Source organism: Rhodnius prolixus, unplaced genomic scaffold, assembly GCF_049639745.1.
Source record: "Rhodnius prolixus isolate KJV_2025 unplaced genomic scaffold, Rpr scaffold_3, whole genome shotgun sequence".
NCBI lineage: Eukaryota > Metazoa > Arthropoda > Insecta > Hemiptera > Reduviidae > Rhodnius > Rhodnius prolixus.
Window position 1 is genome coordinate 48,273,218 of NW_027411603.1, and position 13,618 is coordinate 48,286,835.

Sequence of the window (13,618 nt, forward strand, 5' to 3'; positions counted from 1 at the left end):
TTGTTTAAGTTCAAATGTAATCATAAAAAAAAAGACTAAGTAAAAAATAGTTAATAAATAGTAAGACATTCTTAACTATCTTGACATTCTAACGTCTTGATGACGTATACCAACAACATAGTTCAATGCACCTGTGTTAATTACACCTGTATATTAAAGGAAGTAACTGTTTGATTCGAAATAGAATTTCCTACAGAAATGGTACATTCTTGGAATCTTGGAAATCATTGAGACATAATAACGTGATAGCTTAGTTTCAATCCAGATATGGATTCATTGTTTCAACTGAGGTGTACCAATCATGAATCTCTCGGGATTTACCAACTTTAATCAAAGAATAAATGTTCATTGATGAAATACTCTTTGCGTTTGATTTCGCGTAACTTAATGGTAGATAAGTTTAAAATGGGATCGCCCAAAAGCGGCAGTTAGCCTAAGTTTTGAAGATTATATAATCCTCAATCAGCTGAAGTTTACTCGGTTGTGATACTCTCTGATTGACAGTTCTAAGGAAGTGAAATCACTATGCGTAAGAAAATTATCTACTTTCATAACTGATGTTATCCTCGACTCGTACATAACCTAGGTTCCTCCATTTTGTTTTCGATACCCTCCACCAACGACAAACCCACAAAGCCATCAACGTCAACCATCCTCATAATCGTGGCATTCCAGCATCAACTTCTGCACCAACTTCTCCTGACTAGTGTGCCAGACTGCGTAACTTAATTCTCATCATTTTTCTATTTAAACCTAATGATAAAATCTCTGTAGATGGTTGAAAATCGATCAATAATAAGATATCACTGATATTATCTCACATTGCGCATCATTATCCCATAATTCGTTGCAAACTATTTTTCGTTCACAGTTTATCTGAACATTATTGTGTCAAATCGTGTAAATTGACTGTAATCACTTAATCCAGGGGTCCCCAAACTTTTTACAAGGCGGCCAGTTCTCTGTCCCTCAGACCGTTGGAGGGCCGGACTATAAAACAAACTATTTTAAAGTAAAAACAAAAAAAACAAAACGGGAACAAATAGAATATTTCAAATAAAGAACAAGTAAATTTAAATCTGCCAAACTGCCCAGTATTTCTGTGGGAATTATGGATCTGCTTTTGGCTAATGAGATGGTCCAATGTCCGGTTTAGTTATAGTACTTTGCCTTTCTTCCTACTTCTGCTGTTATTTTACACTGTTTTCGGAGCCGTGACGCGTGCATCTCGCGTCATCGGAAGTAGTACTGTACATGAGCGACGCAGCGCTTTGTCACACTGCCACATATGCCGCTCCTCTCACTGACCACCAATGTAAGAGATGCCCCTTCCGGAAGTGCGCATGTGGCCCGCGGGCCGTAGTTTGGAGGACCCCTGAATTAGAATTTATTGCCAATTATTCGATAAGGGAATCTGACGATTCCCAAATATTTTACACAAATAAGATGTTTTACTGTTTCTGCCTTATTCAATTCTAGAACTTTCTTTTTTGAAATTTTACGCAATTTACTTTATCAGAACTAGTTTTTGGTTTCAAGAAGAAAGAAATGATCTGAAAGATCGGTGGCTACAATCTTTTTGTAGAGAACATGAGTAGTGCATACCTTGGAAGAATTCCAAGATAAACTGATTGTCGTGAAATGTTAGTTTTTCACTCACCCACGCATCACTGTTTCCTAGCAACCATTTTATTTACTTCAAGTTTCCTTTTTATTTAAATAAAACCTAAACACTGAGGATAGATGCTGCCTGTCTTGCTTTTAAAGTGCCCCAGTGAAAGTTTATTTACTGACCAAATGTACTGATCTAAAGAAAACTGCTTTTTCCAACTCTAAGGAGACTTTATTTATGATTTCCTTGAAATGGACAAGAAATCAGAAAACTTCCTCATCCTGTTTGATGGAGTTCTTACGGCTTAGATGCATCCAGTTGTTGTTCCGGTTTAGTTCGAAACGTTGAACAGATATTCTGCATACAGATAAATGGACAGCTATTTAACAGTAATAACACTGAATCATAAGACAGTAAAAGAATAAGCAAAATTAAGTGAAATTATCTACAACTTATCTCACAGTACTTTATTGTCTGTGAGAACATTTCTTCTTCAGTTGGTAGTACTCACTGCGTAAACCTTCCTTCCGCCCACTACTGTTTACACCTTCTTTTTTTATTATTTTTTTTTGTTTCTTCCTGAAATTTCCTTAGGGTTTCTTCCGTTTCATTTTTGATGGACAGAACAGTTATAATGGGAGATACATGGACGGATTCCTCGCGGCTCTGTCACGAAGAAATGATGTGCAGTTATTAAAAAATGAATGTTTTTAGCGTTCAGTTTTTATTTTATTTTCAAAACTTCTTTAACAAAAGTGAATGAACACGAATTTTCTTTCTGTGGTAACTCTGTTTCTATTGGGTTAACGCTCTACCGAGTTAGTCCGTTAGTTGGTAAAAGCAATAATCATTAAATTAATTGTTGTTCATTATTTTTGGTGACTGATTCATAGTTTCAATAGGATGAAAAAATAATTGCCATTTCAGTCGAGTAAAATTTATTTTGCCGAGCTTTCGACCTAGGGACTAGGTCATCTTCAGGGCTGTGGAACATATTTACAGATTGTTAACAATGTTTCTATTGAAATGAATGTGTATAATGTAACGAAATTTACAAAAATTATTTACCTAGTTTACAAAGTAATATTTCTACATTACTGGGGTTGGTGTGTCTTCTGTCTTGTCTGTTCATGGACTGAGTGTGATCGGTCTATGTGTGTAATATGTGTTAGGTTGTGTGGAAGTCAGTGTTGCCAATTGTCACAAGTATTTTGTAGTAAGTTTGCGTATATGTTGTTTAAATTGTTCGTGTCTGTTTTGAAATTTAAACTGTTTTCTGTCTTAGATATGAATATCATTTCTAGAACTTTCCCTTTTTTTGATTTGTTGGTTTCTGAATTCTTTGTGTTTGGTAAATCGAAAGTGTGATGAATGTGTTCGAATCATTGTTAACACACTGTAAATACGAGGGTCGTTTGAAAAGTCCGTGCAAAGTCAGAGAGATAGCACTACTGTCGCGTATCGAGGTTATGTTTAGTTAGTAGCATCTCTTGGAAGAACACACACCAAGTTTCAGCCAGATCGGTCTATTTCTTTGTGTTTGGCATTCGTTTGAATCGAGGAAGTCGAGTGATTTTCAAAAAATGGACGAAAAAGAATTTCGTGTGTTGATTAAGCACTACTTTATGAAAGGCAAAACGCCTCAGGAGACTAAAGAGAAGCTTGATAAACATTATGGTGACTCTGCACCTTCGATTAGAACAGTTAAGTGGTTTCAAAATTTTCGGAGTGGCCATATGGGCACAAGTGACGCTGAACGTTCTGGACGCCCTGTTGAGGTTACTACTCCAGAAATCATTGATAAAATCCATGATATGGTGATGGATGACAGAAGAGTGAAGGTGCGTGAGATTGCTAGTGCTGTGGGCATCTCGAATGAACGGGTACATAATATTTTGCATCAACATTTGGACATGACAAAGCTATCCGCAAGATGGGTGCCGCGATTGCTCACGCTTGACCAAAAAACGAAATCGTGTGAAGTGTTGCAAGGACGGTTTGCAGCTGTTCCAGAAGAATCCGCAGGACTTTAAGCGTCGTTTCGTCACTGTGGATGAAACATGGATACATCACTACACTCCTGAGACCAAAGAACAATCTAAACAATGGGTTACCAAGGGGGAATCTGCGCCAAAAAAGGCGAAGACCGTTCCTTCGGCCGGAAAGATTATGGCGACTGTCTTTTGGGATTCGCAAGGAATAATCCTCATCGACTATCTGGAAAAGGGTAAAACTATTACAGGTGCATATTATTCATCGTTATTGGACCGTTTGAAAACCGAGCTGCAAGAAAAACGCCCACGATTGGCCCACAAAAAAGTCCTTTTCCATCACGACAACGCACCAGCTCACACCTCAGCAGTTGTGGTCGCAAAATTAATGGAAATAGGGTTCCAACTCGTTTCACATCCCCCCTATTCTCCAGACTTGGCTCCCTTGGACTACTATTTGTTCCCCAATATGAAGAAATGGCTGGCGGGAAAAATATTTTATTCAAACGAGGAGGTGATTGCAGAAACGAATGGCTATTTTTCAGACTTGGACAAATCCTATTATTCGGAAGGGATCAACAAACTAGAGCAGCGTTGGACGAAGTGTATAAGCCTAAAAGGAGACTATGTTGAAAAATAAAAAAGGTTTACCCCAAAAAATTAAGTAGTTTTTATTTTTGCACGGACTTTTCAAACGACCCTCGTATGTTCCACAGCCCTGAAGATGGACGTAGCCCCTAGATCGAAAGCTTGGCAAAATAAATTTTACTCGACTGAAATGACAGTTATTTTTTCATCCTATTAAATTAATTGTTGTTTTTTATTCAGTAAAATGGTACATTTGTCCATAATCTACCGGACAATTTTTTTGGTAGTAACTTTTTTTTACGTAATACACTGATTACGCGTGAGGGAATCAGCTCTCCCCCTCCTGAGTGTTGTTTCCATGTAATGGCCAAATTTAAAAACTCAGTTGAGTCTCTTAATATTTCGGTGTTCGAAGACAAATTAATTTAAGAAAACAAAATATTTCTTATTTGTAAACTACGAGTTTTTTTTAAATACGCAAACAGTGTTTGCACTTATAGAGGAAGTGACGTATTTTTTTGTGAGTGCGTGTTTTATATTTATGCGTGGCATCCTGTGTTGAGAAAAAAAATTAAGTTAGCGAGAACCCTAACGCTTCTAGCTAGTAGCTAGAATTAGCTATTATATTAGCTGGAATTTAAGGAGTTTCACACACACAAAGAGTTCAGAGAGTAGTTGTAACCAAATACTAGTATAGAAGAGAGAAGAGAGTATGTTTGTTGTCTAGAAATTATCTAGAGTATATACGATGGACTGACAGACATACATCGCGCGGAGCATAGGGAAGGCAGAGCTTGTGGCTCAGTCCAAGTCACCCAGTCGGTGGATATAGTGTGTGTGTATGTTGTTTACGTGTTCGTTGTTTAAACGTGTTGTGTAAAAACGAAGAGTTAGCTTTTATAGTGGTAGAGAATTGTATAGAGAGTTTGGATATTCCAGGTAGTGTAGGTGGAGGGGGTGTTGAGTTGTGGTGGGGGTTATTCCTCTCTCTTTCTCCCTCATTCTCTTCTACAGGTACCTAACCTCCTACTACAACAACAGCAACAAATAACATGTGCACCAGCACACTACTACACAGACAATAGTATTAGAACGGAGACCAAGAGAGTGAGAAAGAATGACTCCAAGTCTCCACTCTCTCTGTTCAAAACTAACTACCTCTCTCTCTCTCTCGTTCTCGCTGCACCACTACTACCACCAACACTACGGACGGACACTTTTCTCTTCTGTACAGAGCGCGTTCAGTTTTCTGTATGGTATGTAGTGGTTTCCAGCTCTGTTCACGTTATTTCTCCATTGGTTATATTCCGTCCTAAACTAGTGTTTTTATTATAGCTTGTACAGTAATCAACATCACTTATCTCTAATTTTTTATGTACAATTTAAGATGTTTTAGTGATATACATACATATTTTATCAATTTAAGTGCTCTTCCTCCGTCCATAAATTTCTAGTGTTATTTTCTAAAAAGTGATTCTATTGGTTAGAAAAAGAAAAAGATGTGATTTTATTTTTTCATTTAAACCAAAAAAGTGCACCAAAAATAAGTTTTTCAATCATAAAAGAAGTTTTAGTTTCATCACTCATCACCATCAGTTTCCATAGTAACCAGAATAAATACATCTGGATGATTTTGAAGGCTTTGTTAAAGTAAATCAACCATTATTTTAATTGTCTTTTTTTATTATTTTATTTTATTATTTAATTGTCTTTTGGTTGGAGTTAGTTGTGTCTTTAAAATTTTTTTATCTAATCTTTTATTTTTCTCTGTGTTGGTTCTGTTTTTAGTATTGTGTGTAAACATTCATACAATACCTGCATTTAATTTGATTAATAACTTCCTATAATAATTGAACCGCTGGTGGGCTCAAATTTAAATTTTCATCTTCCTGCGAGTTTCGAGATCTTTCGTAAACACAAAACCTCCTTTGGAATACCCATTGTAATGGTTGCTCGTTTTGTATAAAGAGTTTCAAAACAATGAGATAAGCCTAACGAGGGTTCCGGTCCAAGTTTAACAGGAATACACTTTGATGACTGTCTAGAAAATTAAAGAAAAACTAGAAAAAGCTGAGGAAAATTTTCATTCCGCCCTAAGAAAATTAAATGTTTTCTTATTGCAACAATTTTCCCTTATTTTAGTTAGTAATACACGTAAATTAAGAAAATTAGAATCATTTTTCTCAAAAAGCTACAAAATTTCCTTGTAACTGTTCCAATAGTTTTAATTTTCTCTTATTTTCCCCATATTCTTCTTCTGCTTCTTCCTCAACACTACAATCCTGAAAGGACCAGGGCCTCCACAATCAAGGCTTTCCACTGAGCTCTATCAAGAGCCTTTAGTCTACACCTTCGCCCACTCATTTTCTCTTCGACGTCATCAAACCATCTCACTCTTGACTCTACCTCTTCTCCTGACGCCCCCGGGGCCTTCCATATAAAAGTCGTTCAGGGATTCTGTTATCCACCATCCTCCTCCACATGTCCTAATCAACTCGAATCTTCCTTTATTTTTCAATACATGCAACGAAGTCCTGCTTCTCCATAGGGAGTTTGCAGTTCCTAGTTGATGCATTTCTCCTTCGTTTACTGGACCAATACTTTTCTTTCCCCATACTCTCCAAGGCTGTCTTGCTCTCTTTGGTAAAAACCCAGCATTAGCTTACCCATTTAAGCACTACCAGGTCTTATCAGGGTCTTATATAATAGAAGCTTGAAAGAAATAACTTGAATAAAAGCAAGACTTGGCGGCAGGGAACAGGTGTCTGTACCCTGTAAAGAAAATGCTATGTTTCAGAACCCTTTCTAGAAAAGCAAAGCTTCTATTATTGAAAACCCAAGTATTATGGGAATCTTGAAAATCCTCGTCATCGTATTTTCACCGTTTATATTTGTTTAAATGTTATAATAAAACATAAAAATTGCCGGAAACATTAAGTCATTGAAATCGGAAGTTGTTCACTTTTTTGCCGGAATTTAGTTACACACGCGATGATCTACAAATTTTAATTAAAACGTTGAACTAGAAAAATCTTCTTTGTTAGCCATTCCTGTGTGGGTGAGTTCCATCCACTTCCTGTAAAGTACCATTTCAGTATAATGTACTGCCTCATTTCAAGTATAATACTTCAAGTTCAATTAGTCAATAAAATTCTAAATGATTCTGGAAATATCTAAAAAATTAAAAACAGTAGCATTTTTTTGAGTAAAAGGTGGTGGTTTTCGCTTTTAGTACAAAGTCCAAGTTAAGTGAAATTAAATTACGTCAATGGCGATAATGTGTACACACAGAATTTTGTTTATTTCTTCAATAGTTTATCAATTCTATTATATAGCTTAATAGCTAAGTTTTAATTTTGTTTACATTGCCATTCCAAGTTATCGACATAATTTGACCCTGTTACGAAGTAAACATAGCTTCTTATTTAGTATGACGTGTTCTAATACAAAAAATAAGGTATTCAATTTTCTATAAACCTGTTGCTAGAATGGGGTGAGGAAGTAAGTTGCAAACAGTTCATGAGGTTACCTATAAAAAAAACCTGGGCTTAAGCTCTGGTTGAAGTCACTTCCACATCCGGCATTTTGATAATGGTTATATAAAGTAATTTTAATCAAAAAAATATATATATTTGAAACTCGTGTCTACCATTGATGGCTTCAGGAGCTTGTGAACACTTAAAGAGTTCACAATGCTTTATCAGTATGATTGAAGCGCCAAACTTAAGATAAAAGACTTTAACGGCATTGTTCACCATTTGGTAAAATCCCTCTACCAAATTTCTAAGCCATTAAACTGAAAAATGATATCATTCTTCATTACTCCACACTATGGAATGCAGAACAAAACTATTTAGTGATAATCTTTTGCTACAATTCTTGAAATTATGACTCATATTTTCAAACTTTGAACGTTTGAGTCGTGCTTAAATTCTTACTAATTGTTGTAAAGATTGTAAAACTTAATTCGAAAAGACTCCCATCTCAACCTTAGAACGTCTTAAAACTTATTTCCTCCATATACAATTATGCAAATAAAATTTTTTAAATAAAAATCAGTAAATCGTAACTTCCATTTCCCCCCCCTGTTTCTCAATACTGTTTCTTAGAAATCCTTCTAAAATTTTCCTTCTAAAGAAACCAGGTGTTCTTTTTAATTTTAGCTTCCAACTGGATCTATCCCGGATATCCTCTTTTGTCAGTTCATAATCGTGCAGGCTTTCCTCGGACGTCATCTATCCACTTTTCGTTCGATCTGCCCTTTCTTCTTCATCTCTACAGCTTCTCAGTCTAGGAACTGCTTTATTGGATTGTTTATAAAATCAAAATTTTAACGAAGCATTAAAATCTCTTTTTAATTATACGTTCTTTAGAGCAGCCCTGCTGAATATTTTAGCCCAATTTCATTGTAAAAATCTTCACTGTACCATCATAATAATAAGAAAAAGACCCCTCTTACCATTAAAATGAATAGGGGATGCCCTTTTTTTGGGGGGGGGGAGAGGAGGGAAACATTAGATTCATGTTTTCTCAGTTGAACCTAGAAATTTCCAAAAAAAACCCGGTTTTTAGCTAGCACTTACATCCTAAGTGGAACCAACCTACGTATTCCCAAATTCCAAATTTAGCCAGCCTTCAGATTCTCTACATAAGCGACTGAATCCGTATTTGGCTCATATGTGAATACTGTATCAAACATAATTTATTTTTTAACTGATCAGCTGTAAGTTAATCTTTATTAAATTAAATTTTTGGTATACCTAATTATTATTTTGAAATTGTCCATCGTCTGTGCGATTTGAGATGGCCAGTTATGTGACCATATGTACACAATAGGTAAGAGTATGCGCGTGCACGCGCGCTCTGCCCCGATGTGTTTGTGTAGTATGTAGAGGAGGTATGTTCGACCTTGAGATTCTACTTGGCCCGGCTGTTGAAGTTCCTCGCCACCACGCTAAGAGTTGTTCGTCTCCTTTACTTCTACGCCGGGGCACACCTTCTACACCTCATTTTTTTTTTTTTGAATTTCTTCTTCCAAATAGAAGGTCCTTTTATTTCCATACATTCTAAGACAAAAAGAAAACAAAGAGTTCGCTTTGCTCTAAGAATAACTGTAGCTTTCGCCTTCATTTGTAAAAAAAAAAAGAGTTCTTTTACCGGAAGTACATATTTTAAAGTTTCCTAAACAAGAAAAAGAGATTTTTCAAGCATAAACTGTAAAAGGTAGATTGCCACGTAAGGACCACATAATTTTTTGGCACAAATTTAAGGTCTTACAAGCCAAGAAGGTTATGAATTGATAAAATACAAGTTACGCACATTTTGTGCCATTTACGGGTTACGCATTTTTAATCTTAGGAGATTCTTACTTTTTTTTTGTTTCTAGTTTTAAATGATGCAATTATAAGAGCTCTGGTCTTCTAGGAAGGATCTGATGGCTTAGATCGATAAACTTGCAATATATTTCTGTTTTAAAATCCACTTGGAATTATGAGTATTTCTTACTAAGTGGATTTTCCCAGTTTATAAATATTTTCTAAAAAATGGCTTCTACTTCTTTTTTTAAAATTTAGTTTCAATTTTCCTAGTTGTATTTATGGTAGACTTAAACTTTTATTTGTAAAATTGTTTCAGAAAATTCCATTAACGGTAGTTGAAAGAGAGATGTGAATAGATTTCCACATTGTGATCTTCACCTCGTTATTAATTCAGTAGATTTGTTCCACTCTTCTTTTGTTTAGTTCAACCGGAAATGGTTCCCATAAAAAAATTTGTTTTACGGAAATGATGGGTGTAAATTTTTCCTGTAAGATCATATTTCAATATTATCTCGTACTAGAAAACTACATTCATCTTAAGATTTAGGTAAGATATAAATATGGCTCAAATATTTGGACTTTATCCGAGTTCGAACCCTGAGAATTTGTAAGAGAAACAACAGTGATTAGTTGTGATTTTCGAGAAAAAAAAAATTGAAAGATCTCTTTGTATACTTCCGGTTTTGGCCAAAAACTTTGGACATCGTCAGCTGTGATAGTACTTGCATAACTGGCGCTACAGTCTTAGGTGGACTTTGGCTTTCCTGGTCAACTCCTCTCCGTATCTCTGTCTTGAGCTTTTCGCCTCCATTCGATTACTCCGATTTTAGACAGATCATCTTCTAAGACTTACTTCCGCCATGCTCTTTTTCGATTGTTATTCTCTTAGTCATCCTCGTCATCTGGTTGCTTTTCTACATGTCCAAGCCAGCTTGATTTAATGAAACTTACTACAACTTCATGACACCATCTTGGTTGGACCTAATTTGCCAAGTACCTTGCTGCTTAAATACTTGTCCCGAATATACGTATACGTCTCATTATTCTCCTAGTAATGATCTCTGCTACACTACTTTGAGAGCCCACGTCTCCGCAAGATAGCAAACTTCCGGTCTGAAACCTTGGTATCAACTCTAAATACCAAGTCTAAGCTTTTAAATGATTTTTAGTGTTTCGATTTATTCTCTTCAGACGCGTCTAAAAAAAAAAAAAAAATTGATGCTATATTCGAATTTAAGGGACCTGCAATGTATGCCTTTTCCAATAAAAACTAAGTCTATTCCAAAAATTTGAAATAAATACGATATTCTCTTTAAAAAATTGTTCTCAGTTATTTCTAAACAATTATTTGCTTAAATGGAATTTTACTTTTGCTTAACAAATTCCAGAGCGCTGAGTAGAATTACGTATTCCATTAGAGTGGGGTCTGACCTACCTTCAGGTATTTACCAACTTCCGCCGTCGTTTCTATGGGTACTTAATAAAAATTGTCTCATCTATAACATCTCACCACGTGATCATAGGAATTTTATTTACTATAATGTAACACACCAAGTAGATCTCCATATTTTAGTACGCGATAAAGGGTTTGAGAAGCGGATATGAAATCTTTCTCTTTTTTTCACGTAGAAGCTATTAAATTTCCTTCTTCATTTTGTTGGTGATTTCAAATCTCTGGTTAACCAGTTTATTAAGCACCATTTTCACTCAGATCACTGAAGTATTGGTATTAATATTGTTGAAAGCTTATCGATTTGGTTTTTACGACTCTTGTAAATATATTGTTCGAACAAAAGAGAGGCGGAAACTGTATAGTACGTATAACTGGACTACGGAAAGTGGTTAGCTATATTAATCTACTTTTCGTTGAACTTCCTCTTTGTATTTGCTTTTATTTTTGATTTTCCTTCACTTTGTTAGTAACATTTATCAAAATTCTGCACAAATTTTTAAATATTATTAAAAAATTTACAATTATAGACGTAAAATAAACAATTTTTTCTATTTTAGTTCCACTTTTACTGGTACATGTTTATGAAAAATCAGTAAACATGAGCCTACATAATCAACTTATTTAAATTATTATCGTTCGTTACCGTTTATTGTCGAAATTTAGTATTTGGTTTTATGAAAAGTTGTTTCCATTTTTTCCTCTCGTTTTTCCTTAGTTTTACCAACAAAACAGGGTAAAAAGTGAAAGGAAAATCTAGTATTAATACAATTTTCTCTTACTGTAGTTTTCCGTAATTCAATTTGAAACTTACAATTACTTGACTTTAGTATTGTACTTGTTCATTTTAAAGGAACTATTTACGAAAAAATCGTTTATTAACTAATAATATTAATTTTTGTAAAGTGTATCATTTCCTGTCAACCCCTTTATATATATATATATATATAATTGGGAATTTGGAAAAACTGATCCTTGTTTGAAATAAATAACCCTGAAGTGGCCCTTAAAAGGAAAAACTCCTACTACTCCCCCCTCTTTAATAAGAGTCCTTAATAGAATTTTCCAACGATTTTCTAGGAATCGAACTTGGTGCACCTGAGTTGTTTTCTGGAAAATTCGATGCACCGTCATTGTGAGAAATTATATGCAGAATCTATCTGGAAGTGCTTGTGACGTACTATCCTACTAGCTCTTGGCGTACTGTAAAGGAAGTTTAAATCTCTATGACGGTTTTTGGTTTATTTGGTTGGACCGTTGTTGATGGATGCTTTTTTGAGGAATATCGAGGTACGTTCATCAATAAATACATTTTTTTTTTTGCTTTATACCAACGTTTCGATAATTTTTACTACCTTCTTCAGGGTATTGTAAGTCTGTGAAGTTTAATGTAGAGCTATATCATCATAACGTTGGTATAAAGCAAAAAAAGTTGTATTTATTGATGGCCGCACCTCGATATTTCCCAAAAATAATTTAAATCTCTAGTTTGAAGAACATTAGTCAGTCAAATTACTGCTATTTTAATCACTATACTGTTTATTTTCCTGTGTGCATTAGATGCATGTACATAGATTTTCTATAATTTTTTTTGGAGCAATTCCCAGGGAGATGGATTAGGATAGGCTTTCCTGTAAGGATACGTTCTGGCTTAAAACTAGATTTTATTGGGATGAATAAAATTTGACTGAAATTTTCAGAATATTTGCAATCCATGGCTACAAATAAGGATTATTCTTGGGATTCACGGCAGATTTTTTGCTAAACTTCAATGAGTCACCCCAATCAAAATATAAATCCGGTATTTTTATTCCAGCATTCTATTTAACTTCCGGATATGAAATTAAACGAATTAGTTTTACATTTGTCTTCTCTACTTAGTTTCAAAATTTGGAGAAAATTTGTGCAAAAGTTTAGTTTTATCTTTTGAAAGCGTTAAAAATGAGAAGTTGCTAATCTTATTTAGATTGGAGATAATCCCGCTACAAAATTGATATGAGTTCAATACATCATGCGCTAAATATAGCTGGTAAAAAAACTCAAGTTTTTATGGCCGCTGTTGGAGAGCCTTAATTTTTCTTCTTATTTCAAGCCCGTTGGTATTAGGAATTTCAATTTCTGGAAAAAAAACTCTGCAAAGGTCTATGAAAAAAAAACAAAAAAGTATCTAAAAATTACAGTGATGCAACAGTTTACTGGGAAGTAAATAAGTCCAGAAAGACCCCAAGAGTAATTGTGTAGGAGAAACTGGACACGCTTCAGGAACATCAAAAGTACATACATGAATGTACTACCTCTACTACTATGACCAGCCGAGAGCCACATATGTTAGCACCTGTTCCGGTTTATACCTGTTCTGGGGACCAAACTTATTATTCTTTCCCATAGAGTGATAAGGACACCTGCTGCTGCTGGTACATCAGGATGAGCAACCCATCATTTTTGGAGCTTTAGAGTTTAGTTATCAAAACAACATTGCTGTGTGCGAAAACTGTTTTTGATTAACTTTTGCTCACTTCTTGACTGCTGCTACTGCTGCTACATCCGGTTTCGATCAGATGCAGTGCTTGACACTTTTAATTTATTTCAAATATTGGATTTTACAAGAACAGGCGCTCATTAAACTCGTAGTTTTTCTTGATTTCCTGAAACTAAATAT

General features: G+C 35.0%; 1 protein-coding gene and 1 long non-coding RNA gene across 5 annotated transcripts in view; one reads left to right on the forward strand and one right to left on the reverse strand.

Moving 5' to 3' along the window:
* The window catches only part of sdt (MAGUK p55 family member stardust), a 166,117-nt gene that overhangs the window by 87,930 nt on the left and 64,569 nt on the right, over positions 1-13,618 (forward strand). The window lies entirely within an intron of this gene.
* LOC141453345 (uncharacterized) lies at positions 1,757-5,787 on the reverse strand. Of its 3 annotated transcripts, none has more exons than XR_012457955.1 (3): positions 5,600-5,787; positions 2,124-2,278; positions 1,757-1,969 (listed from the first exon to the last, which is right to left on the reverse strand). It is a non-coding gene; the product is annotated as an uncharacterized lncRNA (long non-coding RNA). The 3 variants fall into 3 exon arrangements; XR_012457956.1 differs by having other exon boundaries at positions 1,757-1,991; XR_012457957.1 differs by having other exon boundaries at positions 2,079-2,278.